The following is a 6,000-nucleotide window of genomic DNA, read 5'->3' on the forward strand; positions in this document are numbered from 1 at the left end:
GACGGCGGGGGGTGGGGGGGGGGGAAGGTCAGAGCTGAGAGAAAGGGAGAGAGAGGAACTCATCTGGAGCCCAGCCCCCAAAGAACTTGAGCCAAATCTTCTAATGAGGAAATGTAAAAATAATAATCAGGAAGGAATTCACGGAGCCCCATAATTCCCCCAACCACCGCCCAGCCTTGAGAACAGCACAGTCTAAGTGCAAAGACCATGGCCTTATTGGGAATACAGATCAGGCTTCCTGAAACTTGTCTCTGTCATTCACTTGCTGCAGGACCTACAGCAAGGTACTTCATGCCTCTGAGCCTCAGTGTTCTCAACTATAAAATGGGAATGAATTTGACCTCACAAGGCTGGCGGGGGGAGTAACATGTTAATGTCTCTGGAGCATCAAGCAGTGTGCCTGGCAGGTAGCAGGTACTCACCCGTGCTACCTCCTTCTCCCCCCAGTCCCTTACTGAGATCACAGTTTTGATGGGTGACCTCGGAAAGTCTCTTCCCTCTCTAGACTCTGGTCTCCCCACTCAAGGGATCTCTAAGGCCAAATAGCTCTTGGCTGAGAGCTGGTGAGCAGAGTGGGCCTAGGTGGTAACCAAGGCGATGGCCCGGAACTTGCCCCTGAGGCCTCCAGGTTAGAGGGGAGCAGAGCTCTTGCCCGTCAAAGAGAAGGCTTTGAGGAGAACTCAGCCTTTGTCAGGCCCCGCCTGATGAGGCTGGTATTTGAAATATTCTTCTGAACGGTTGAGAGACGCTGGGAGGTCTCAGGGCAAGCTGGAAGGAGGGATGCGGTTGCCTAGGAAACCATGTGTTTTCACTTTTCTGAGAGAGGGGAGCCTGAAGAGAAAGGGCCTGGGGTGCACACGAGTGGAGGGGAATGGGGAGAATGTGTGCCCTTGGGGGGCAAGCTGAAGGGGAAGGAGGAAGCCAGCAGAGAGGAGGCTCGGTGAGAGGTTTGCAGGAAAAGTTTATGGGTCCCAAATGCCTGAGGACAAGGGGCAGACCCAGAATCACCGAATGCTTGCCAAAAATACAGATTCCCAGGCCCTGCCCTGAACTCGTAAGTGGGAGGGCAGGAGGCTAAACAAGGGGATGAAAATCTCTGTTGTTAACCAGCTCCTGGCCTGCGAACACCAGGAGGATAACAGGGATGTCCAGTTGGGAAGAAGGAAAACGGGGCCACGCCTGCCTGGCCCTCTTGGGCCCTGGGTATCTTCATCCCGAAAAATTGGGTGGGAGGACAGGGCGCCTGGGAGGCTCAGTCTGTTAAGCGTCTGACTCTTGATCTTGGCTCAGGTCACGATCTCAGGGGTCGTGAGATCCAGCCCCGCATCAGGCTCTGTGCTGGGCATAGAGCCTGCTCAGGCTTCTCTGTCTCTGCCCCTCCCCTGCTCATGCTCTCTCTCTCTCTCTCAAAACAAAACAAAACAAAATTGGGTGGGAGGAAAGTGGAGCAAATGCAACCAAAGGCCTCTCCACAATTTCATTCCCTAGAGGCTGTGACAGGGAGGCAGCAGCCTGGGCTTTTGCTCAGCACGATCTGGGTTCGAATGCCAGTATCTTGGCCACTGCCTTTGCCTGAGCCAAGGTTGGCTTGTCTGTAAGATGGGTATTAACACTTATTATAATTATTTATCAATTTTAAAATGTGGTAAAGTAACGGTCATATGAGAGGAAACCTGCTCTTTTCTTCTTACCTTGGGGTGTAAGAGCCTTTTTAATCTGGCCCCCCGTTTACCTTTTCATCTCCACCTCTCCGGCCACCCCTACACCTTTCTGCCCTCTCCCCAGATGCCTCACATGGGCCTCCAGGCCTTTGCCTGAGCTGGGCTCTCTGCCTTCCTCCTCTCAACCTTCTTCCCTTTAACTACCCCAGACCAGCTCAAACATCCCTACCCCAGCGTTCCCTGGCTTCTCGCCAGGCCTCCACAATGCCTGCCCCTTCCCTGCCCCAGCTCCTCGCTGCCCCTCAGCTCAGCATCCCCCCGGGGCTGATGTGTGTCAATGACAGCAGACAAGGGGGCTGTTGAGTGGCCACGCGTGAAGTCTGGGCAGGTATCCCCTGCAGGGCCGACCTACCTCCCTTAGAGTCTCAGAGAACGGGTTATGCCACCTCCCTCCATGCCAAGTGTGTTCACCTGCGATGTCCTGGGTTACTTCTGACTGCCTGCAGCAGGGGGATGGGGGGCAGACAGGTGCCATGCAGTCCTTGGCTCCTGCCTGAGGTTCTAGCCCTGCCCCCATCACTCGGGGGCTGAAGGTGGTATTTGGGGGGCACCTTAGACGGGAAGATTCCTTCAAGCTGAGGACATTCTAAGCAGAGGGAGCAAACATGGCAAAGGTGGCCCATGTGGGAGAACAGAGAGACCCTGTGAGGAAAGGGAACTCGGCCGTCTGCCTCCATCCCCACTGCTGAAGGAACCCCACCATTTTTGCTGTGTCAGGGCCTGGGCCCCCACAGGCCTCGCTGGAAGTTGGCACATTCTGGGGCCCCGCTGGCCCTGCCCCTCCGCCCCTGGCACCCAGGCACTGGGAAAGGAAAGCTTTTCTAGACCCAGGATGAGGAAGATCTTGGGTGGGGTGGGAGCGGGGGTGGCTTTGGCCAGTCGTGTGCTTCCGGGGGCCCCGGTGTCTCTTCTATAACATGGGGATGGGGCAGTCTCCCAAAAAGGCCCTCCGGGCTCCAAGTTGGCCAGTTCCTCCCACAGCGGCTGCCAAGGGGGGTGGCGAGGGCCTTCGGGGCGCCACCGCAGGCAGCTCCGCCTCCCCCCTGCCCTGGCGCACACTCTCCCAGGCCCCGGGGGCCCTGCGCGGCGGGCCGCCCCCACCTCGGCGTCGCCCCCGGGGAGCCCGCGGGGAGCAGCCCGCCAGCGTGGAGCCGGGAGGAGGGGGGAGAGGCCGACCAGCCTGGAGGCCGGGCGGCGGGAGACAGCGCGGAGACAGGGCGCGATAAGGCGGCGGCCCGCGGGCTGCCCCTCCCCGGCCGGCGGGATGACAAAAGCCGCCCTCAAACATCCGGCGGCGCGGCGAGGGCGGCGGGTGGGGGTACGGGGCTCCCTCCTGCCCGGGGGCTGGGGCTGGGGCCGCGCTGCTGCCCCCCTGCCCGGGCAGGGCTGGACGAGGGTTCCCCGCGCCCCCCACCCCCGCCCGGGTCTCACGCTTGGGGGCCGTGGGGCCCGGGAACTGGGGCGCGCAGAGCTCCAAGGTCCCACTGCCCGCAGGCTCTCCTCAGCTGGGGTTGCTGGGTCCCAGGGAGCAGTCCCACGGTGGGGGGGTGGGGGGTGGGGGTGGGGGGGGCTCCTCCTGTCCGGGGAGATTGTCATCCCCAGGTGACAGTGCCCGCCTCGTTACCCACCGCATACTGTGTGTGCCCAACAGCTAGGATCATTACTGCCCTTTAAAAATGGAAAGACCTAGAGACTGCCCAGGCTTGGCCCAGGCCCCCCCCCCCCGCCCCCCCCCCCCCCGCCGCCCCTCCAAGGATCTCAGTCCCTCCTACAACTTCTCCAACTGAAGTTGTTCAATCTACTTCCTTTTATCCTTTTGTACTTGTGTTTTCCTTTAATCCTTTTGTATCCGTGTTTTCATTCATTAATACTCACTCATTCAAATCTACCAGGCACTGAACTGCCGGCCAGGCACCCAGCCCGCTGTTGCAATGTGTGGAGGGCACAGCAAAACCGGCCCCTGCCCCTCACAGCACCTCACATGCTAAAGAGAAAGACCGTAAGCAGCACAGTTAAAAACTTAATTACAGCCTGAGGAGTATTTCACAAGGGGTACAGTGTGTACAAAACAGAAGGCCTTACTTTGGAGTGGTGGGAGGGGGGTGGCGGTTCAGCGATGCTTCCTTTAGAAGGAAGGCAGAGATCTGACTGCTGGGTAGACCCAGGGGAAGGGGAGCAAGGGTGTGGGCCTTGGGGGTCCCCTGTGTGGAGGTGCTGACGCCGGTGGGGAGTCCTGCAGGGTGAAGCTGCCCCTTGTTCAGAGAGGAACTCCAAAAGACAAATGGGGAAGAGGCAGAGGCAGAAAGCTTCCAGACTGGTCAAGGTGGTCCACGGTCAGGCTGGTGGTGGGAAGGCAGAGAGCATTAGGAACGCGGGAGCACCTTGACCTGGGGATAACTTTAGGAGTCCTCTGGCCACTGTGTGGTGAATGGACTCCAGGGGTGAGGACAGAGCAGAGAGACAGGCAGGAGGCTGTGGCGGGTGCCCAAGAAAGAGATAGCAGGGGCTTAGCCTCAGTCGGACCATCTGGCTTCTGCCTCACCCCTCCACTGAACAGCTTTTGACAGGTGCATTGGTGACTTCTGCGTGGAGCCACATCCATGTGACCCCTCTGTGCTTTGGGGACCTGCTGGCTGCGCTCTCCCAGAACCATCCCTGTCTGTGGCATTCTAGGGCCGGTGCCCTCCACTCCCCTGCCCCTCCCCTTCTAACTGCTTCTGCTCAGCCTCCTGAAGGGGATCCTGTCCCTCCACCCCACCCCTAATGTTAGGACACACCAGCTTCAGGCTCACCTCCCCGCTCCCTACTCTCTCAAGAGAGCCTCACCCATGCTTACAGATTCAACTACCACCTGGACACAGATGACTCTCAAACACCTGCTCCGCCCCCGACTCAAGATGCCTTTGTCCAACCAGACACCCCACCTGGCTTTCCTGGGGATCCCTCAAAGCATCCTGCTCCAAAGGACATTTAGGTTCCTTTGCATTTCCCCAGCCAGAAACCTTGAGTCCTCCTTGACCCCTCCCATCTCTCTCTCACCCACATCTGACTCTCCCTGACCCCCCCCACACCACCCCCCTCCTCCCGTTGTCCCTCATATCTCAGACTCCTCAGCTGCTCTCCCTCCCCTCAGACACTGCTCTTCTAAAACATAGATCCGTCCCCAGTGCCCCTCTCCATGCTGGTTCTCTGGTTCCACATCAGCCTCAGAACCGAAGCCCAGGCTCCCTGGCACAGCGTCCATGGCCTCCCACAGTCCAAGATTTCCACTCTCATCACCTGCCATTCTCTAGATACAATTTCCCACCAGCTATTTCTTCTGCCTGGCGATCTGCAGACTCTGCCCAGAGATACCTTGCTTGCTCCAGGAAGCCTCCCCAGACTCCTGGCCCTGCCTGCTCCCTGTATTTCTCTGAAGGTGCTGGTAATGGATGGGAAAGTCAGGACTACCACGGGGATGGGGTCTGGCCAAACGGACCCGGCTCCAGGGAGTCATGGCCACAGACAGATGGGCCATCAGGGATGGACAGAGAATAAGTAGCAAGGCTCCAGGTTGGACCAGAAGGATGACTGCAGCAGGAGCCTGTTTAAAAATGGGGACATCCCCGCTGGCCCAGAACCATTCATGCCAGCTGGACCAGCTTACATGGAGGTGCTGCCGGAGGCCTCCGGAAGACCTCTCGCACTGCCCATCTCCCATCCTGAAAATCTTAGATGCCTACTCTTTTCTGATAAGCACTGTCTCCCCATCTTCCCTGATCAGTTGCAAACTCTCCGAGAAAGGATATAGATGTTGAACAGCCACTTCGTGCTAGACTCCCCCTTAGGCATCAACCCCTAACATGTAGCACCCAAGCCTGATAAGCCGGCCGGCAGTCTAGGGCTGTATTGCAGGGGGCTATTTACATTTCAATACTCTGCGTACACAGAGCAGGAACCCATGAACTCTGTGTTCACAAACACACATTGGAGGGATTACCCAGAGGGCTGTTACCCAGAGAGGGTGGCCTGCTTTGCCCTGCTGATAGCTTGGTGGGTAAAGTTATTTGCAATTCAGACTATCATAGAGACCTGAGATAATCCAAGGCACCTTCACTCTACCACAGCCCTGCAGTTGACAGAATACTCCACAAGTAGGGCCATGAGGGCAGGACAGCTCCTCAGAACTCACCCAGTGCAACCTTCATTGACAGATGGGGAAACTGAGGCCTAGATTTGGGGCAGGGGTGTGCACCGGGCTAGAGAGCAGGGCACCAGGCCAGACCTCAGGCTCCCAGAT

Source organism: Prionailurus viverrinus, chromosome B3 (genome assembly GCF_022837055.1).
Source record: "Prionailurus viverrinus isolate Anna chromosome B3, UM_Priviv_1.0, whole genome shotgun sequence".
NCBI lineage: Eukaryota > Metazoa > Chordata > Mammalia > Carnivora > Felidae > Prionailurus > Prionailurus viverrinus.